The 23,063-nt window shown below is 42.1% G+C and overlaps 1 protein-coding gene and 1 long non-coding RNA gene across 2 annotated transcripts in view; one reads left to right on the top strand and one right to left on the bottom strand.

The window, feature by feature from the left end:
* The window catches only part of SDR16C5 (short chain dehydrogenase/reductase family 16C member 5), a 37,465-nt gene extending 22,820 nt beyond the window's left edge, over nt 1–14,645 (bottom strand). Inside the window, exon 1 of the mRNA XM_083748022.1 lies at nt 14,623–14,645. The gene's annotated coding sequence lies outside the window, so the exon portion shown is untranslated. The remainder of the gene's footprint in view (nt 1–14,622) is intronic.
* Nucleotides 380–9,202, top strand: LOC310848757. Its single transcript, XR_014566589.1, has 3 exons — nt 380–452; nt 1,023–1,093; nt 8,558–9,202. It is a non-coding gene; the product is annotated as an uncharacterized lncRNA (long non-coding RNA).
* Nucleotides 14,646–23,063: the final 8,418 nt, after the last annotated feature.

Below are 23,063 nucleotides of genomic sequence, written 5' to 3'. Positions count from 1 at the left end.
ATGCACTATCCGTGTATAAGACGACCCCTTATTTTAAACTTCAAAAATTTAGGAAAAATTATAGTCTTATACACGGAAAAATATGTTATACCCTGGGTGCAGAAAGCACCACCTCTTTCAAGGTAACCAGCACTTTCCCTTTCCATAAGGAAGCATTCACCACCTCCTGATACCATCTGGTCAACTCCCATCAGCTAGCTCTTACCTGATATTCCTGGTTTATTTCAGCATTCATATTAGTGATCCTATTGTCTCACTATCCTCTAATTGCTACCTTACACCTGTCACATACAGTATTGCCTTTGGCACTTCCTTGAAATGCCATCCCTTTACAGGTGTGGTTGACACTCTATACATTTGGGCACTATGCCAATGGAAAGCAGAGGTGGCTTACACACACTGATGCGTGTGGGGGTCAGGAATGCAACCCTCATGCAAAACAGTCATTGCCTGTAAGTTAGGTATTTTTGTGTTTTTAGATTGTAAACTGCCTTGTGATCCTTGGATGAAGGGTGGTATAGAAACTATTATCATTATTATCATTATTATTTAGCCAGTATCCATTGATAGCCTTGTCCACCATGAATTTGTCTAATACTCTTTTAAAGTCATCGAAGTTAGTGGCCTTCACTGCCACTTGTGGGCATGATTTAATGCACTTTGTGAATTAGTAATTTCTTTTGTCCCTTTGAAACTTGCAACATTCAGTGTCATTGGATGTCCACAAGTTCTTATTTCTCTGCCCACATCCTTTTAGACCATGCACAACAGTCTACGCTTGTATGCTTTGGGTTACAATACAAAGTGCTAGCGATAACTTTGAAATTCCTGAGATCTCCTTTTCCTGTACTAACCTGCCTGAACTCTAAGATCAGAATGAGAAACTTTTGTCTGCATCCCATCTAGAGTGGAGGCACGGCTGATGGCAACTAATGGTGTGGGACACCTTGCTATGTAAGATGTGAGTGGCTTACTGTATGGCTGTCTTTCACTGTGTAATGAATACATGGTTATTTCAACAGTTTTGCCTGCTAAGTACCTGACATTAATACCTGCTGAGTCAGGGCTTTCCCCCCAGCAGGAGCTCTCTCAGGTGGGTGCCATTGCTATTCCAAGACAAGAAGGGAGAAGTTCGTGCTGAATTCCGGCACCTCTTTTTCTAGAAAAATAACACTGTGCTAAGTACACCTGCAGGGCCATAGGTCCCCCCCCCGCCATATTACAAGGTCTGTAAACGGAGAGGGAAGGTAGGTTGCAATAATATTGCCTTGTTTCCATCCTAGGCATTCATAAAGAGGGAAATGAGGAAAGCACTACAGGCCTATCCACACTTACCTTTTGCTCCACTCTTTTCAGGCACAGATCCCCGCTTTAAAGTGCTGTGTCTGAGTAGCCGTTCTTTTTTTTGTCTGGAGCTTTCCCTGCGAAAACCTGCTCTTTAAAGCTGAAGCACAACAAATGGCAATTGGGGTTTTCTGTGGATTGCCATTTACTCCGATTCAGCTTTAAAGTGCAAATTTTTGTGGGGAAAACTCTGGAGAAGAAAGAAAGAAAGAAAGAAAGAAAGAAAGAAAGAAAGAAGGCAGGCACTTGGACATGGAATGCAGACCATGCCTAGAAAATGTAGAGGAAAATGTAAATTTGGATAAGCCCTCAGTTGGCTGAAGAAAATGGAAGTCCTGGGTAGATGTGTCTTCAAATGTAGTATGAACTATAGGGATGAGGTTTCTACAGTGGCAGGTCAGGTAACACTCATCACTATGGTTACATGCTATTGGCTATGATTGGTAATTTTAATATAATAGATTTGTGTGAAGAAGCGAGCATTTGGAACTGGTGCATTCAGGCAAATGAGATCAAATTACTCCAGTCTGATGAAAAGCTACTGAAATGTGCTCTGAAATATCTGGGTTTATACATAGGGGCTGAGGCTACATGTACACTACTTTTAAAGAACATTCAAAGTGCATTCTTTCAAAGAATTCTGGGTACTGTAGTTTGTTAAGGGTTGCTGGAAATGGTAAATCTGTGAAGGGTAAATTATTATTTGAGGGGAATTATGTGTTTTAAAGGTATAGTTTAGCTTGAGATTGTCTGTTTTCCTGGACATGAGTATAGCATCTTCACACCAGATGGATGCTAAACACATTGTTGCATGGCCCACCCCATCCCCAAATCTCTGAGTGGTGCGAGATTCCAGGGGTTCCAGGTGCTTAGGTGCTGAGCCTGTGCTGGATATGCACAAAATATGGAACTGTTTAGATGTATCATTTACTTTTTTTGGTTATGTTTTAAAGAGAGTTCTGCAAGTAAAAGTTTGAATAATATCTAATGGGTCTGGACTATGCTTCATCCCAAAATGACTCAGTTTTTTATGTACCCAGCCACATCAAACTGAGCAATATTAATAGTTGCAATAAACCATGTTAGGTTAGCCTGAGAGACAGCGACTGGCCCAGGGTCACCCAGTGAGCTTCATGAGTGCGTCAGGACTTGAACCCTGGTCTCCCAGGACCTATTCCAACACTCTAACCCAGAGGTTTTCAAACTTTTTGAGTCCATGGCTCCCTTGACGAATCACTGCGCATTCTTTCTACAGCACCCTTGTGGGGCTCAGGAGCCCAGTTATGTCACCCCTTGCCTGCAGAGCCTTTGGGAAGCAGAGATGAAGAGGGCATCAGAGGACAGAGGGAAGGAATAGGCACAGAGGCCAGTGTTGTCCCCAGGATGCTATGGCACACTGGTTGAAAACCACTGTTCTAACCACTAGGCCACTGGTTAGAAAGACCTGCACATAATTAAGAGCAAAGGAGAAAGGAGAAAGGAGAACATTGTAATCTCTACATAGTTAACATTATTATTCAATCTAAATCCTTAACTAAGAACGTTTGAGCTAGCTGCAGTATACTTTTTCAGCCAGAGGAAACAGCAACTTCTATAGGCAGGAAAGTGAAAAAGCCCAGTACTAATATATAGGTAAAGGTAAAGGACCCCTGGACAGTTAAGGCCAGTCAAATTATACTATGGGGTGTGGTGCTTATCTCCGGTTTCAGGCTGAGGGAGCTGACGTTTGTCCACAGACAGCTTTCTGGGTCATGAGGCCAGCACGACCAAACTGCTTCTGGCACAACGGGACACCGTGATGGAAGTCAGAGCGCATGGAAACGCTGTTTACCTTCCCACCACAATGATACCTATTTATCTACTCATGCTGGTATGCTTTTGAACTGCTAGGTTGGCAGGAGCTGGGACAAAGCGACAGGAGCTCACCTTGTTGTGTGGATTTGAACTGCTGGCATTACAAACTCAAGAGGCTTGATGGTTTAGGCCACACCACCACTCATCTCTCTCTCTCTCTCTCTTGGAGTGTGTGTGTGTAACAAAACCAAAAGAAAGCCACAACTTCCACACTGGAAAAAACAAAACCCAAAAAGAAATAGATAGCTAAAGCCATTGGCCAAAATCTACATGACAGGGGAAAATGAAATGTTAAGCAAGGCAGAAGAAAAGTTAATTTTTTTTATTTTATTTTTACTAAAAAGGTAAGAATTCAACCAAGTATAACAAAGAGAGCTGGGCTAAAGAAGAAGCCAGATGGACAACTCTTGTAGATGCCTTTGGAAGAGCTTTGACCTTTAAAGGATTCTGTGTTCTTGAAGGTGGCTTACAGGGCAGCAGAACTCATAGGTCAAGATTTGAATTTGAATGATATTCCAGGCCTTTTCTTTGTTAGCCTAGTGATGCTCTCCTGTTTACCGGGGGATAGGGATTAGATCACAATCTGGAGATTAAAAAAGTGAAATTAATAATATTGAATATTTTGCTAACATATGGTGCTAACATATGTAAATTTTAAAAGTTTCCTACAATTGTGTTGTTATGAAATGGCATAGTACAACTTTCAACCCTGTACCAGACACCCCCCCTATATAATCACACAAACAAAAATAATGCTAAGCACTCTGGACAACTGAAGACAAATATGACCAAAGGAACATTTGCTTGCTTTAATAGGGATATCTAAATGACTAATTATTTGTCTATATTAAGTGAAAGGTATAGAAAACTTGCCACCTTCATGGATCACTGCCTTGCCGTGGTGAAGGGGCTTGAAGAACTCAGAGAAGCTATGAACTATGCCGAGCAGGGCACCCAAGATGAACAGGTCATAGTGGAGAGTTTTGACCAAATGTGATCCACCTGGAGGAGGAACCGGCAAGCCATTCCAGTATCCCTGCCAAGAAAACTCCATGGACAAAGACAACAGGCATATAAAAGATATGACGCTGGAAGATGAGCCCCTCAGGTCGGAAGGCGTCCAACATGCTACTGGGGAAGAGCGGAGGACAAGTACAAGTAGATCCAGAGCTGATGAAGCGGCTGGGCCAAAGCCGAAAGGACGCTCAGTTGCGGATATGCCTGGAAGCGAAAGGAAAGTCCAATGCTGTAAAGAAAAATATTGCATAGGAACCTGGAATGTAAGAACCATGAACCTGGGTAAGTTGGAGGTGGTCAAAAATGAGATGGCAAGAATAAATATTGACATCCTGGGCATCAGTGAACTAAAATGGACGGGAATGGGTGAATTCAGTTCGGATGACCATCATATCTACTACTGTGGGCAAGAAACCCGTAAAAGAAATGGAGTGGCCCTCATAGTCAACAAAAGAGTGGCGAAAGCCGTACTGGGATGCAATCTCAAAAATGATAGAATGATCTCGATACGAATCCAAGGCAGACCTTTTAACATCACAGTAATCCAAGTTTATGCACCAACTACTTATGCTGAAGAAACTGAAATTGACCAATTCTATGAAGACTTACAAGACCTTATAGAAGTGACACCAAAGAAGGATGTTCTTCTCATTATAGGGGATTGGAATGCTAAAGTAGGGAGTCAAGAGATAAAAGGAACAACTGGCAAGTTTGGCCTTGGAGATCAAGAGTTCTGTCAAGAGAACAAGCTGGTCATCACAAACACTCTTTTCCAACAACACAAGAGACGACTCTACACATGGACATCACCAGATGGGCAGCATCGAAATCAGATTGATTATATTCTCTGCAGCCAAAGATGGAGAAGCTCTATACAGTCAACAAAAACAAGACCTGGAGCTGACTGTGGCTCAGATCATCAGCTTCTTATAGCAAAATTCAAGCTTAAACTGAAGAAAGTAGGAAAAACCACTGGGCCGGTAAGATACAATCTAAGTCAAATCCCTTATGAATACACAGTGGAAGTGAGGAACAGGTTTAAGGATTTAGATTTGGTGGACAGAATGCCTGAAGAACTATGCATGGAGGCTCGTAACATTATACAGGAGGCAGCAACGAAAACCATCCCAATGAAAAGGAAATGCAAGAAAGCAAAGTGGCTGTCCAATGAGGCCTTACAAATAGCGGGGGAGAGAAGGCAAGCAAAATGCGAGGGAGATGGTGAAAGATACAGGAAATTGAATGCAGATTTCCAAAGAATAGCAAGGAGAGACAAGAAGACCTTCTTAAACGAGCAATGCAAAGAAATAGAGGAAAGCAATAGAATGGGAAGAACCAGAGATCTGTTCAAGAAAATTGGAGATATGAAAGGAACATTTCGTACAAAGATTTCCATAATAAAGGACAAAAGTGGAAAGGACCTAACAGAAGCAGAAGACATCAAGAAGAGGTGGCAAGAATACACAGAGAAATTATACCAGAAAGAAATGGATGTCTCGTATACCCCAGGTTGTGTGGTTGCTGACCTTGAGCCAGACATCCTGGAAAGTGAAGTCAAATGGGCCTTAGAAAGCACTGCAAATAACAAGGCCAGTGGAAGTGATGGTATTCCAGCTGAACTATTTAAAATTTTAAAAGATGATGCTGTTAAGGTGCTACACTCAATATGCCAGCAAGTTTGGAAAACTCAGCAGTGGCCAGAAGATTAGAGAAGATCAGTCTACATCCCAATCCCAAAGAAGGGCAGTGCCAAAGAATGCTCCAACTACCGCACAATTGCACTCATTTCACACGCTAGCAAGGTTATGCTTAAAATTCTACAAGGAAGTCTCAAGCAGTATGTGGACCGAGAACTCCCAGAAGTGCAAGCTGGATTTAGAAGAGGCAGAGGAACCAGAGACCAAATTGCAAACATGCGCTGGATTATGGAGAAAGCTAGAGAGTTCCAGAAAGACATCTACTTCTGCTTCATTGACTATGCAAAAGCCTTTGACTGTGTCGACCACGGCAAACTATGGCGAGTTCTTAAAGAAATGGGAGTGCCAGATCACCTCATCTGTCTCCTGAGAAATCTCTATGTGGGACAAGAAGCTACAGTTAGAACTGGATATGGAACAACTGATTGGTTCAAAATTGGGAAAGGAGTACGACAAGGCTGTATTTTGTCTCCCTGCTTATTTAACTTATATGCAGAATTCATCATGCGAAAGGCTGGGCTGGATGAATCCCTAGCCGGAATTAAGATTGCTGGAAGAAATATCAACAACCTCAGATATGCAGATGACACAACCTTGATGGCAGAAAGTGAGGAGGAATTAAAGAACCTTTTAATGAGGGTGAAAGAGGAGAGCGCAAAATATGGTCTGAAGCTCAACATCAAAAAAACGAAGATCATGGCCACTGGTCCCATCACCTCCTGGCAAATAGAAGGGGAAGAAATGGAGGTAGTGAGAGATTTTACTTTCTTGGGCTCAATGATCACTGCAGATGGTGACAGCAGCCACGAAATTAAAAGACGCCTGCTTCTTGGGAGAAGGGCAATGACAGGCCTAGACAGCATCTTGAGAAGTAGAGACATCACCTTGCCAACAATGGTTCGTATAGTTAAAGCTATGGTTTTCCCAGTAGTGATGTATGAAAGTGAGAGCTGGACCATAAAGAAGGCTGATCGCCGAAGAATTGATGCTTTTGAATTCTGGTGCTGGAGGAGACTCTTGAGAGTCCCATGGACTGCAAGAAGATCAAACCTCTCCATACTGAAGGAAATCAACCCTGAGTGCTCACTGGAAGGACAGATTATGAAGCTGAGGCCCCAGTACTTTGGCCACCTCATGAGAAGAGAAGACTCCCTGGAGAAGACCCTGATGTTGGGAAAGATGGAGGGCACAAGGAGAAGGGGACGGCAGAGGACGAGATGGTTGGATAGTGTTTTCGAGGTTACCAGCATGAGTTTGACCAAACTGCGGGAGGCAGTGGAGGACAGAGGTGCCTGGCGTTCTCTGGTCCATGGGGTCACGAAGAGTCGGACACGACTAAACGACTAAACAACAACAACAATAGAAAACTTGATCCAAAAGAATTAAGAAAAAGAAGAAGCTGTTGATGCAGTAAACCTAAAATAATTATCTAGTAGGACATGGTATGTTAGTCAGGTTTTCTCCCTTCTTCTAATTTGACTTTTGAAGTAATCTAGGTTATTGCTGGATCAGGCCAAAGGCCTATCTAGTTGAGCATCCTGTTATCACCATGGCCAACCAGATGAGACCCATGAGAAGCCTTTAAGCAGAGTCTGAGTGCAACATCACTCTCCATACATGTGATGACCAACAACTTGTATGCAAAACAAAAAAAATTCCTTCCAGTAGAACTGGAAGTTGTTGTTTTTTTTTTGACTATGGCAGACCAACACGGCTACCTATCTGTAACTGGAACTTGTATGCAGCCTTTGACACTGGAGGTTGAACCACCATGGCTAGTAGCCATTTGGTAGTGACACACAAGATATGAAATTCCCTGTCTTGGGAAACCAGCTTGTCCCCTTTGTGTTCTGTCATTGTTTGAAAGCCTTTCTTTTCCAGAAGTCTTTGATTTCCCTGCAGTCTGATTATCATATCAGTTTTTGTTTCTGCTGGTTATTCAGGAATGAGTGCTTGATTTTTCAGATTATTTGTTGAGGAAAATCTAACCACTGCCTGAGAAAGTAAACTATTATCTGGTCTAAGCACCATATAAGCATTTTACAAGTCTGAGTGTAATTGAATAGCCATTTTAAATGTCTAGGCTAAGGATTCAATAGATTGGAATAATGTAACATGCCATTTTTAAAGTTTTAACATAATTGCTGCTGTTCTGGGGTGTATTTAAGTTAATCTTTAGTAGTACATGACAGTGTCTATTTTCTTGTAGAATATGATGCCTTATAAGATTGTAAGTATAATGGTGAGGCAGCAGCGTGGTATTCAACTAAATTTTACTCTGACTAGACCCACTGAACTTAATTAACACAACCCATATGTTCCACCCATATGTTCTACAGTCAAACCTCAATTCTGAAACATAATCTGTTCTGGAAGACCATTTGACTTCTGAAATGTTTGACAACCGAGGCATGGAGTGGAAGTCATGTCGGACGTTCAGGTTCCAAAAAACGTTAAAAAACCGAAGCATTTACTTCCAGGTTTTCAGCATTCAGGAGCCGAAATGTACAATAATGGAGGCTTTCGGGAACTGAGGTTTGACTGTATCGATCGATCATCTATCTCCAAAGACTTTCTTTTCACAGTTATGATGGCTGCAGTTGTGGGAGATGAATTCAAACTTCTGTTTCTCACCCCTGCCTTAGTCAAATTAGAAGACAAGAAGATAAGAAGTGTGGTTGGCCAAAGACAGTCATGAGTTGATGTTCTGCTTGCAAACGTTCCTTGCCCTGACTTTCATATTACCTTGACAAACTGGAATTTGGGAACTGCTTTGAGAATTTTTAAAAAAGCAGTGAACGGAAATAATAAAGAATAATAATTATAAGCAACATTTGCTGACAAAAATATCTTGCCTTTTGACTGTAACTTCAGTCACATTGTACAATAATATATTCAATGGTGATCAATTAACATTGCTTCTACAGAATCAGTTCACAATGTTGTTGTTAAGCAGTTTGAACTCACTAGTTTACACATATGTCTAGCCAGAGTATAAATGACTGAAGCAGAAAGCCAGTTTTGTCCAAACCAATTTTTATCACAGTTCCTGCACTGTGAAATTCTGGGTCTCTGGAGTTTTGAACCGACTACATTTTGAACTCTGTGGCACTTTCGCCTTGTTTCTGAGTGTATTACTTGACAGGTTTCATTTATTTCAGTGGGAATGTACTTCTACATAGACATGATTGTAGTCACCTCTGGGCTGCCAGTATTTTGCAGGTGTAATTCAGTCGCATGCTGGAAATGTAGGTTGCAATTATATGTGGAATTAAATTGGAGTAAAGTAATTTTGTAAGGCGGGTCTTTTGTGGTTAGGAAAGTGATGACGAAATGCACAGAGAAGTGTGGGATAATCAGTTGATTAATGGGTAGACCAAATCAGGAGGAATGCTTGTTGTGTAACTGCCCTGTAAACAAAGCCTAATAAAGACCAGATAAGCTTTGCGCAAGCTAAACAGGATAAATGCGTAATAAACAGGTCACCATAAGGAGTCCAAAGATTGTAGCTGGACTGCTTTCAGCATTATACAGTATAGTATTAAAAAGAGGCATGCAACTATGCCCTCGTTTAAAAAGCTTAATCTGTTTAAAAGTGTATCATTATAGCCTGTCCAATATGCTTCATACCACAGAGGTGTTTTACAGATATTAGTTCCAGATAGCCAAAAAGAATATGAGCCTTGTTCATGGGGTGATTTCCCCCCCCTGATATGTACATAAACACATAGTTGCCTGGCAACATGCCCAGTTGCTGGGTTTCCCCAGCCACACTGGGCAGCTTCCAATAAAATATTAAAATACAATAGTCTGTCAAACATTAAAAGCTTCCCTAAACAGAGCTGCCTTCAGAGGTCTTCTAAAAGTCTGGTAGTTGTTTTTCTCTTTGACATCTGGTAGGAGGGCATTCCACAGGTTGGGTGCTACTACCGAGAAGGCCCTCTGCCTGGTTTCCTGTAACTTGGCTTCTCACAGCGAGAGAACCGCCAGAAGGCCCTCGGCGCTGGACCTCAGTGTCTGGGCAGAACGATGGGGATGGAGACAATCCTTCAGGTATACTGGACCGAGGCTGTTTTAGGCTTTCAAGGTCAGCGCCAACACCTTGAATTGTGCTCGGAAACATACTGGGAGCCAATGTAGGTCTTTCAAGACCAGTGTTATGTGGACTTGACGGCCACTCCCAGTCACCAGTCTAGTTGCTGCATTCTGGATTAGTTGTAGTTTCCAGGTCACCTTCAAAGGTAGCCCCACATAGAGGGCATTGCAGTAGTCCAAGTGAGAGATAACTAGAGCATGCACCACTCTGGTGAGACAGAACATGGGCAGATAGGTTCCCAGCCTGTGTACCAGATGGAGCTGGTAAACACCTGCCCTGGACACAGAATTGACCTGCGCCTCCATGGACAGCTGCGAGTCCAAAATGATTCCCAGGCTGCACACCTGGTCCTTCAGGGGCACAGTTACTCCATTCAGGACCAGGGAGTCCTCCACACCTGCCTGCCTCCTGTCCCCCCAAAACAGTACTTCTGTCTTGTCAGGATTCAACCTCAATCTGTTAGCCGTCATCTGTCCTCCAACCCCCTCCAGACACTCACAAGATAATGAGAAGATGTTCATTTTTGTAAATGTGCTCCACCTGGATTAGAAGAAACAATGACCTATAATTTAGTAATCCGTCATAGGTTTCTATGCTTCCTTGCCAAGTATGGTATAGAAAATGGTGCTCTGTGCTATATAGCGACAAATGGGCTGTAGCTCAGTGGCAGAGCAGCTGCCTTCATGCAGAAGAGCCCAGGTTCAATCCCCAGAATCTCTAGGTAGGGCTGGAGACCAACTTTCCTGAAACCCTGAAGAAGCCACTACCAATCATTATAGCCTAGCCTTTCTTAACCGTAGCTCCCCAGATGTTGTTGAGCTACAACTTCCATCATCTGACCACTGGGGACCCAAGGCTGAGAAAGGCTGGTATAGACAATACAATATAGTATAGTCAATATGCCCATTCTCCTCAACTTAGTTATAATTTACATAAATTTAAACCAATTTACAGACCAAAGGAGAATTCATCACACAATAAGGGTTGAAAGTATGTGTAGGTACCAAGGTGATAGGTTGAAGAGATAAGCGTTTAGCAACAGCATGATTCCAATTACAGAAAGTAAAATAAATATAATTCATAAGAGTAGCTGAATACATGTATGTAACTGTGTTTCCAAAAGCGAATACTGCTGTTGCCAAGAGGCAACGACCGTTTCCTGCCAGCCAGTCCAATGCTTAGCCCAGTTAATATATCAGAAAACTGACATAAGAGAGAAGCTTTGACATTACTTCCTGAAGAAGAAGAGGAAGAAGAAGAAGAAGAAGAAGAAGAAGAAGAAGAAGAAGAAGAAGAGGAGTTTGGATTTGATATCCTGCTTTATCACTACCCGAAGGAGTCTCAAAGCGGCTAACATTCTCCTTTCCCTTCCTCCCCCACAACAAACACTCTGTGAGGTGAGTGGGGCTGAGAGACTTCAGAGAAGTATGACTGGCCCAAGGTCACCCAACAGCTGCATGTGGAGGAGCGGAGACGCGAACCAGGTTCACCAGATTACAAATTTACCACTCTTAACCACTACACCATGCTGGCCTCCTGGTGTTCCTAGAGTGCTTGGTGGTTTTTTTAAAAAAATAATAATAAAAAGGTACCAAAATGCATTAAAATGTGTATTTTTAAAAAATGTTTACACAAAAAGAAAAAGACATGTATGCATTGTGATAAAATATGTATTTGTGACAAAACCTATTTCAATATGAAATTTTGCATAGTTTTTTTTTAAAAAGCAGATTGATGTAGAAATGGGACAGAATGGACTTATAAACGAAAATGTGAAATTAACATAAACTAGATTTATCTATCCACTCTCATGGGTTGGATAAGGGTTGACTAACCCAAGGCTGCAGACTATATACTGTCAGCCAAGAGGTACTGGGTAGCCTGAAGGAATCCCGAAGGATTCTATGGAAATTCTGTGGCTTGATTCTTTTTGTAAAGAAATCAGTTTTACTGAGATATATAGTGTATAAGTAGCAATTAATTAGCTGCTACTATGAGATAAATGTTAGGCAGTATAACTGGAGAAGCTCCACCTCCAGTTTATACATTAGTAAGCTGTTGGCATTTCTGCTGTGCATGTGTTTAGCTTTTGCATGTTAGAAATAATCATATTTATAATAAAGTAGTGAACTGTCATTAGAAGCTTATTATACACAACCAGGATTGAAATAATCATGGGCATTTTGAAATCAAGAACTTACAACAGGTATAAAATGTTGGCAGACATTTAGAGCAATATAAATGGGAACTTGTTTTCTTACCCAGGGAGTGAACAATGCCTCTGATTATGTAGTAGGCTGGCTTGGAATGCAGGTTAAAAAGAAGTTTTTAAATATATATATATATATGTATGGTTGCAGCAGCACATTTATTGTGTTGCCCATGTTCTTTTTTTTAGAACCAGGAAATATATTTATTGTAATTACTAAGGATATTAAGAATAAAATATTGCAAAGTACTAATTACCAAACACTACATGTGAACACCCACCCCCATTATATAAACATTTTAATGCACTAAAGGAATTACAATTTTAATTTTTTTTAGGACTTCTACATTTTCCACTGCTGGATAATCATTAAAGAGGAGGAAAAAGAAGAGGAAAAAGACAATTGCAACAACAAAAAGGGAAGGGACCTCAAAACGAGACACATCAAAATAACATTGCCAATTAAACAATACCCTCTTCCTCTTTCTCTATGGTACCTTTCCAAACCAGGGATGATAGAAACACACACACACAAAAAAAAACCAATACAGAAATCAGTGGTTTTCCAACTCCCCGCCCCCTGACCATATGAAAATTGCTGAGAGTCTTGGCAGACCAATTAAATATTTTTTTCTGCCTGTTGTAGCAGTTGTAATGTGCTATGCAAGATGTTGCATGATTTTAAACCACATTTCTTGTGTATTTTACAGTGGTACCTCAGGTTAAGTACTTAATTCGTTCCGGAGGTCCGTTCTTAACCTGAAACTGTTCTTAACCTGAGGTACCACTTTAGCTAATGGGGCCTCCTGCTGCTGCGCACCACCGGAGCACAATTTCTGTTCTCATCCTGAAGCAAAGTTCTTAACCCGAGGTACTATTTCTGGGTTAGCGGAGTCTGTAACCTGAAGCGTATGTAATCTGAAGCGTATGTAACCCGAGGTACCACTGTATATTTTTGTGCATAGAAATTGTAATACATTATACTGTATATACTCGAGTATAAGCCGGTTCACCACACCATAAACCTCCTGGTGGGCCAGAGTGTGTGTGTGTGCATGCATGCGCACACGGCAAAGGGGGCTTCTCTCTCCCCCTCAGCCCCTCCCGTCCCCCTGCCTACCTAGGGTGCTGCCAAGAGGCAGAGGCTGATGGTGGCAGCGGTGGAGGAAGAGCAAGCAGCCCGAAAAGGCTGTGTTTGGGCTGCTCGTTCCTCCTCTGCCGTCACCGACAGTGGCAGAGAGGACCCTCACTTGAGTATAAGCTGAGGGGGGCTTTTTCAGCATAAAAATGTGCTGAAAAAGTCAGCTTATACATGAGTATATACGGTAATAAATGAAATATAATTAGAAATCAGTATGAATATTTAATGGGAGGGATGTGCCATCTCCTGTCTTCAACCACGAATCCACAGACACTGCTGACCACATGACTAAAGCTCATCTGCGGACCACAGTTCAAGAAGCCCTGAGATAAACCAGATATCAGGGAATGGTCTGGATCTGAAGATGGGGGAATGCAGTTGCAGGCAGATCAGCTTCTCTCAGAAGAGGGGCGGGGGAAGTATTTGCTGCCGCCCCCCAGCCTCCAGCATTTTCAGAAGCAGAGAGACAGGCAGACACAGACACAGAAGCTGAACAGATTGGAGAGGAGCTACCAAGCTACAAGGTAATGACACAGGAAGCAGAAGGGAGGGGGCAGCTAGGAGAGATGTCAATCGAGAGTATGGGGGACCTCCCCTTCTCCCCAGACTCGGAGGTCTGAATGTATCAGAGAACAAAGGATGTGGGGGGGGGAGGAACTTCCCATTGGTGCGTTTCTTGCTGCGGAAGTCGGAAGTAGGGGTTAGAGTAGGCAACTGCCCTCCTTGCCAGGAGCTGCGGATTTTATGATCGCAACATGAAGCTGTAATAAAAGGATTATAAATTCACCGACTGCTTGTTAATTCTCATCTGTGAAGTTATCAAAGGAAGGGGAGGACTCTCCAAGCTTGACACCAATAAGGAGTGGGAGACGTTGGTTGCACCATAGCATTCCTTGCCTTGTATTCCAATAGCTCCCATTCCTACTCTCATTGTTGCTTTCCTTCCACTGAGTCAATAGTACATCACTTAGGACTGCCAGTTCCCATAATTTAATGAGCCACTATTTAAAGCAAGGGGTTTATTTTCTTTCCCATTTATATATACCAAAAAGCAAAAATGGCACTATATAACAAAATAATTATTTCTCCCCCCCCCAAATGCTGCATCTTTTAAATAAGTTAATAAATAACTTTTGGGATTTAAAGCAGGAGTTTTCAGCTCTAGGGTTGCATATCTTCATGGGCAACCTTAATGGGGAGCCATATGTCTGGGCTGGGCAGCCCCCGAAGCAAAAGTGGATGGAGCAGCAGGTGGGACACTTACCTTTCGACAGTGAGAGTAAGAAGTTTTCAAACACACACCTCTCTGGTTCTAAGAAAGCAAGAGGCACAATCAGTGATTAAGGACTCATCCCAGCCAGGACACAGCAGACAAAGAGAGGGCAGGGCAGCGCCATCGTGGAATGTAGCCTCGGAATGTAGCCTGGGGGTGTGGCTTGGCAAGGCGTGCGACCCAGCCTTCTCTTTCCACACTTCCAGGAATGATCATTACAATTTCTCTAGGTATTTGACAGTCTTAAGTGGAGTCATGTACCATAGTCTCCCTAAATTAGAATTGCCATATTTCAAGAGGTAAAAATCCAGACACAGTTGCTGAGCTTTCTTGGGGCGACCATCCAAAAAGTTACAGTGGTACGTCGGGTTACATACACTTCAGGTTACATACGCTTCAGGTTACACACTCTGCTAACCCAGAAACAGTGCTTCAGGTTAAGAACTTTGCTTCAGGATAAGAACAGAAATCGGGCTCTGGCGGCGCGGCAGCAACAGGAGGCCCCATTAGCTAAAGTGGTGCTTCAGGTTAAGAAGAGTTTCAGGTTAAGAACGGACCTCCGGAACGAATTAAGTACTTAACCCAAGGTACCACTGTAAAATACACAAGAAATGTGGTTTAAAATCATGCAACATCTTGCATTGCACATTACAACTGCTACAACAGGCAGAAAAAAATAACCCAAAGTACCACTGAATTGAGCTTTCCAAAGTTGAGCGATCCAAAGTTGTTGAGCTTTTTGTGGGCAAGCGGCAGCAGTGGACGGCAGGGTGGCGGGCGGGTCTTCTGGGAGGCAACAACAAAGCAACCTCTCCACAGTGCTTCCACTTCTGTAAGGGAACAGAAAAGAATCCCAGACATAATTTAGAAAATCCCCCTAGGTGGCCACGATAGCTACCACCCCCTGGGCGTCAACAGAATTTTCTGGTTTATATGGGGGCCCTATGCATTATGAGTGTGTAATTATTTGCTGTTACATATATTAATTTGGGGTTATGTGTAATAAGATAAAGTGGATTTACTTGGTTGCCAGCTCTGACATGTTAAGAATTATGATAAGTGGGCAATTATTTTCTGTTATATATATTAATTTGGCATTATGTGTAATAAGATAAAGCGGCTTTACTTGGTTGCCAGCTCTGACATGTTAAGAATAATCAGCAGAAATTAAACTGATCCTTAAAATGGCAAGAAGCCAGTTGTGTGGCGTAGCAGATGTTTAACTCAAGCAGAGGTGGAAACAGTAAATTGTGTTAACATGCAATAAATAAATTATCTTGAAACACTATAAATGTATCTGGCTGTGCTAGGCCCGGGGGTTAACCCGAGCAACGCGGTCCAGGTCCAGTCCCGAATCCAAGGATTCCACGAGGAGTCAGTCCAACAGGGCCAAGGCAGGAAACCAGGCAAGGTCAGGCACAGGGTAACAGGCAGGTTCCAGTAAGCAGCAATGTTGCTCCCGCAACTTGGGGCAGGGTCCAGCAGCCTTTTATCTCTGTCGGGGTAATGGCCGGTCCTGATCCCCTGGTGACGCATGTCCCTGTCTTGCCCAAAGGAGAGCACTCCTCCTGCGAATACTCAGGTCTCTCCTTCTCTCAGTCCTCAGTCTCTGCAGCTCGGGAGATGTCGGTGGGTTACTAGACCCAGAGGCCGCCTCAGCCTCTCCTGACCCAACTGGTAATGGAGCAGCTGCACGTGATTGCCCACCAGAGGGCAACGAGGTAATCCCTGCATCTGGAGCCTGGTCAGGCTCAGGCCTCTGACTCGGCTCAGCTGGTGCTTGTTGCAGGGGAACCTGTGCAGACTGGGGCTCTTCAGAATCAGGCCCCATACTTGGTTCAGATGCCGCCTGAGGCAGAGGATCAGGTGCAAAACGAGACTCCTCCGGTTCCGAGTCCGAATCCCCGGCCATCACACTGGCGCTGCCTTAGTGGTTGTTTAAGCTTCATCAAGTACTGCTTATTACAGTGTGGTGCAGTGGCCAGAGTGCTGGATTAGGAGACTAGGAGACTAGGATTCAGATCTCCATGCAGTTAAAAAACCTCACTGGATGGCCTCAACCAAGTCAGCATCTAGTCTACCACATAGGGGTGAGTAACTTTGAGAAAAGGGGGGATTTCACAAATGAAATTTAATAGACCACCTTCAACCTAAGCTGTTGAAATAATCTGTGGAAAGTCATTAGAATTTGAAAAGAAAAATAGAAAAAAGGAGGGGGACAGAATTCCATTTCAGCTTCAGCTGGGTGCATTGCACAAACTTCGTATTTCCAGAAATATTGAATTGTAGAACTTTTCTTTGTATAAGAGAGAGAGAAATAGAGTCTATGATTCTATTCCAGGATATATTTATGAATTTGGCTGAGCAGCTGTTCTGATCGTGCAGAGCCTCTAAATGTGAGCAGATTCTTCTTCTTCTTCTTCTTCTTCTTCTTCTTCTTCTTCTTCTTCTTCTTCTACCATACTATACCCAGGGGTCTCAGGGTGGTTCACAGACTAAAATCAAGATATAAAACCACAAAATACCTAATAAAAATAAAAACAACAACCCAGTAGTCCCCCCCAACAATCCCCCCCCCATTTTAAAAGAGCATAGGATATAAATTGGATCAATCAAAGGCCTGGTTAAAAAGGAACATTAAAAAGGTCTATAATGAAGGCGCCAGGTGAACTCCCCACAAACGGGGAGCCACTGCAGAGAAGGCCCATTCTCGTGCTGCCACCCTCCAAACCTCTCAAGGGGGGGGGGGCACATGAATGAGGGCATCAGAAGATGATCTCAAGGTCTGGGTAGGTTCATATGGAAAGAAGCAGTCCTTGTTGCTATTTCTATGCTGTTTCAAAAAGATGAGCAGGGGTGGGCCTAAAAGTGAAGCTCTGCCTTGCATGTGTGGGTATGCTTCACAGGTGAGCAAGGTGTGAATAGGGCCAAGGTGACAGAAACACATGCAGCCATGGCTCACAAAGGGATGCTTGTGTACTGGACTTTACTTCCTATAGAGAAGCCCTACTCGTGCCTCACTAAAGTCATGATTTTGGAATAGACTCAGGCTTTTAGGTCCATCTTAGCATTGGGTCCCACTACACTTTGCCAGCAGTCATCTGATGTGAATCCAGTAGGTGAGCATGGCACCTGGCTGAGCATAAACCACGATTGCCCAGAACCTGTATACATGAGCAGGCCTAGCAGCTCGTGTGTTTGACTTCTTGGGAAATTCATGATTCTCTAAGGAAGGTGATGCAATATTGGAGGTGAAGCTAAATTAATTGTGTGACTAGATGCCAGCTGCATTGGGGCTTAAAGGTTACACAGGGATGAAGGAGGAATACACAGGCATACCCTACTATTGAGAGCTTAGAATGCCTGAAGGAAACTTTTAAACACCTTCCACTGAATGAGTTTAGAAACTCGCCCAGATTTTGTAAACTTTGTTGCACCAGGATTTCAGCGGGATGACAAAATGCTGAGGATGTGCCAAGAGCTTAAAATGGTATTCGTGTCCAATCCCTGGAAGATCTGATGAGCCTCACTCTGATGGCAAGAAAGAATGTTAAAAAGAGAAAGGGAAAGAAACATGATTCTGCTCTATTCTGCACTCCCTACACACGAGTTTTTGATGAGCTGTATTTCTCTTTGTTCTGGGGATTTGAATTCACATTGTGTACCTTGTGGGGGCTGTATTCCAAAATTGCAGCATGAAAATGTCTTTTATAAAGTTACTTATTTCTACTTATTATACACATAATTTCCCCCATCTATGGAGAAGTCATCAAACTGCTCGATTGGAAGAGCAAGAACACAAACTCTCTTTGGGTGAGTTGTTTTGTTCTTTGTTCTGGAGCTGAGTAACAGGCCATGTCTGATGATTTCTGGTGTTTGGTAAAACAATTCAATAAATATATCCATGAAGACTAAACTAATGTTTCATACAAATTGTATCCCCTTCATTTATTACTATTATTTATTGAATTCATTAGTCATTCGTGGGTTGGTTTGTTTTTAAAGAAAAGGTAACTCAGAGTGACTTATGAAAAAAATCACATACTCCTCCAGGAAGGAATGGAGCCACAAACCTACCACAAAAAAGAAGGCTTAGTATAATTGCCAACACACTTGGGCACTAGTTCTACTCAGAGTAGACCCATTAAAGGTAGGTTCATTCATTTCAATTGGTCTAGTCATGGTGAGTAACACAGTCTGGAGTGTCATATGTAGAATCCTTACAATGTCATCCTACACATGTCTATTCAAAAGTAAGTCCCATAGGGGTCAGTTGGGCTTAGTCCCATCGGATTGCAGCCTAACCATATTAAAATTTGTTCCACACAAAGTAGATTTTTTTGTATCTATGTTTCCTAAAGAGAATGCTCTGATTTTCCATGACTACTCTCTTCAAACTCTTCTTTGACATCCTCAGAGCAACTGCAAATTGTCTAATGTAAAATGGACTGGGGTCTTTTCAAGAGCATATGAGTATTGGAAAACACACGAGAATGGTACACAGCAGTTTTTCCCCCTTTCCTTTTTATAATTATAGTGACCAGAAACATGTTACTACAATGCCTGCTTGCCGTTATAGTTGTATCTGTATGCAGCCTTTTAAAAATGGAAATTTAGAACTTTCCAGTGGTATGTGATCCTAATTCACAACCCAAAAGCACACAGCTGCCACACATTTGTGCATTTTTCTAATATGTTTTTTCTTGCTTAGAAAGCCTTTATACAAGGATGGCCCATCCTGTTTTGCCTTCTGAGGTGCAGTAGGAAGATGCTGCTCTGTGTGCAAGGTTTCCACCCCCTTGCCAAAGCCTCACTTACTGGGGTTCTGCAGGTTCCCTCTTGTGAGATCTCACTAGAACCAGGAAGCCACCACAGCCCCTTGGATTCCACCACCTGAGGTGGCTGTCTCAGTCTGCCTCATGGTTAGGCTGGCCCTGTCTTTGTAGAATGGGAGTTGCTCAGCGAACTGAATGTTCTTCCAATTGTCTGCAAGGGAAACATTCAAGAATACCACCAAGAGTGGGGATATTATACTACTGTCCCAGTAACTACATACAAATTCATTTTAGTGCTGCTAGCATGGGATGGAATGCTGGGCACTGGCTTAAATTTAAGTGTGATTTTGGTTTCATTTTATCCTTGGAGGAAACAACAGGAAGTGCTCATTAAATGATTATCATCTGTTTATTTGTATGCCGTTTTTCCATGATAAGCCATGCTGCAAACGGCTCACAATATCAGAAAAGTTTACATTAAATAGCAACGCTTCCAGATAATTCACTAACAAATACAAGACATAGCAAAAACGGAAATTCTCATACTAATATTTAAAGGCTGCTCACATCTCATATTAACAAATATACGCTACAATCAAACAATTCACTAGTAATTCATACGGAGGCCTAACCATAGAAATACAAGAAGAGAATCCAAACAGGAGCAAAAACAATACATTTCCTCCACAACTAAAAGTTGCTTCCAGGAATAACCCCCAAACAAGACACCACCCTGATTGATCGCCATGATATGATAGCCATGTTCAAATATATAAAAGGATGTCACATAGAGGAGGGAGAAAGGTTGTTTTCTGCTGCTCCAGAGAAGCGGACACGGAGCAATGGATCCAAACTACAAGAAAGAAGATTCCACCTAAACATTAGGAAGAACTTCCTGACAGTAAGAGCTGTTTGACAGTGGAATTTGCTGCCAAGGAGTGTGGTGGAGTCTCCTTCTTTGGAGGTCTTTAAGCAGAGGCTTGACAACCATATGTCAGGAGTGCTCTGATGGTGTTTCCTGCTTGGCAGGGGGTTGGACTCGATGGCCCTTGTGGTCTCTTCCAACTCTATGATTCTATGATTCTATGATTCTATGATTCTATGATTCTATCTCTAGGCACTGTCAGCAGCAGGAGCAGTCGGAATCCTTCCCTTTCAGGCCAGGTGAAAATGAGCAGAACCGGGACCAAGTCTTGCAGAACTCACAGCAAGGTTGTCTCATAATTCCCTCCCATGCATTCTGATTGAGAGCAGAGGTCTCTGGGAGAAAGGACACCTTCAATTTAGAAAAGGGGGTGGGGAACATGTAGCCCTCCAGGTGTTGCTGGACTGGAATGATTCTCACCACCACTGGCTGTAGCTGTTGATAGTTGAAGCCCAGCAATTCCAGAGGGCCACAAGTTCCCTAGCCCTTCATTAGAATCGTAACTGCCAATGTTATCACCATGATCACGATCATCTTATTTGTATGCTATTTGGCAAAGATGTGGTTCTAGGAAGCGCTGAGTGATGGGTTGCTGATTATATTCTGATAATCAGCAACCCATCCATAATCAGCAACCTTGTTCCAGCAGATGTGGAGGTTTTATTGATTGCTGTTTCAGTGTGGATATTATTGTTCTACTGATGCTTTTGTGCTGTGTTTAATTCTGTAATGTTAGCTACCTTGAGTTTTCTTCTAAAACAAAGATGCATTTTTTTTAAAAAAAAGTTAAAAATTTGAGGAGAGGAAAAAATGATTGTTTTCTAACCTTTTAAAGTAATAATAATAATAATAATAATAATAATAATAATAATAATAATAATAAATTTAGTATTTATACCCTGCCCATCTGGCTGGGTTTCCTCAGCCACTCTGGGTAGCTTCCAGCAAAATATTAAAATACAATAATTCATCAAATATTAAAAGCTTCCCTAAAATTTATACACTTTAAATATTTTTCCTAATATCTTCAAATGAATATAGACTACATGCAACCTTTCCACAACTGCTGCCACATTCACTCAGAGATGCCTCTTTTTGTACATGTTAATCTACTATTACAAGATGTTCCCCTTAAAATATTATAAACTGTATTGTCAAACATATGGAAAAAGCTGTGATTTTTGCCCTTTGTGAAAGGAAGAAATGAGATAAGAACTGACAGTTCAAAAGGGCTGGGTAGGGAAAAGAGAGATCCACAAAAAGTTTATGCAGCAGATGCCCTGCAGCTGGAGAAAAGCTTGAAAAGAAACTGGAGGAAAACAACTAAGCAAGAGAAGTCTTCATTGTGTAGGAAAAGAGGGAGCTTGGGATGCTGTAAGGCAGGCAAGAGGAATCCAGATTTTCCTAGGCTGCAGCTCCTGTCATCCATGGCTTTTGGCTGATGATAGCTGAGGCTGATGGGAGTTGGAGCCCAACACCTGCAGGGTCACAGGATCCTCATCCCTGCTGAAAGCGAATGGAGCCTATGTAGTAGAATGATCTGAGTGTTGGGCTTAGGCTGGGAAGACCCAGCTTCAAATTCTTTCATCATTGAGGCTCACCCAGTGATTCTCCACTGACAGTCTCTCTGTCAAGTCTACCTGACCCGATTGTGAGCATAAAATTAGGGGTAGCTACACAGTCTTGTCTTTTAAAAATTTAACATTAATCCTTGTGCTTGGGCCAATCTCATAAGGAATCATAGTGTAAATTACACCATTTGCTGTGCACTACAGAGCCCCTGAACTACTACTTTCCAAAATAAATTCGAATATGTTTTACTGCTATTTGATTGCCATGCGGGTGTATGAAACAAAATTAGGATGGCAATAATGACAGTCCTTTAGTGAGTAACCAGATTAGCTTGACCTTCATCCTTATGGAATTTAGTCCATTGTTTGAAGCAACATAAGCCTGTGAGATAGACTCACAGATATTCATATATGAGGTGAACATGTAGGGAGAAAGTAGTTAGAAAACCAAAGAATAGCAAATCTTGAAATGCCAATGCAAAGTGTAGAGATCAGTACAAGGTCAGATCCATTTTGGGATTGTTCTTGAGAGATATTGAGCTTCCTATGAGTTCCTATAATTCTGACAAAAGGCTAATTCAGTTCCAAGAAGGTGAAACAATGTTCCTCTTTAATCAGGCCTCGAACTGATTAACATCCTATACCCTTTTAAATGTTTGTGAGAGCAGGTGGGAGAGAGGGGGTATTGGCTAGTTTTGTTCTTGGTCTTGTTTTTATTATGTGTTTTTATCTTGTATTTTTATGCTGTGAACTACTCTGAGATCTATGGATGTAGAGCAGTATACAAATTTAATAAATAGTAATAGTAATCAGCTGCAACCTGAGCTCAAGATCCAGCAAAGCCATTTCTGTATACATACAATACGGGAAGATCCCAAACTAATGCAGTTTGGTGTCGTTTTTCTTAATTTAAACCCTATTGATTTATACAGGTTTGGAATTCTGTTAAAAGTTGTTAAATTAGAGAAATAGCAAGTCCTCAGAAATTCTAAGACTATAGTTTCTTTCTTAAAATGGGGATGTGTACTGTTAATTCAGTTTGCAAACAAGGTGTACAAATTATTATATACTGACCATCCTCTAGAGCTTTAATGTGTATGTGTGACATAGATGGTTGTAGTGCAGGCATAGGCAACCTTCGGCCCTCCAGATGTTTTGGCC

This window comes from Podarcis gaigeae (genome assembly GCF_964106915.1).
Source record: "Podarcis gaigeae genome assembly, chromosome: 7".
Taxonomy (NCBI): domain Eukaryota; kingdom Metazoa; phylum Chordata; class Lepidosauria; order Squamata; family Lacertidae; genus Podarcis; species Podarcis gaigeae.
The sequence above is the reverse complement of the archived record's forward strand: the minus strand, read 5'-3'. Positions and strand labels throughout refer to the sequence as shown.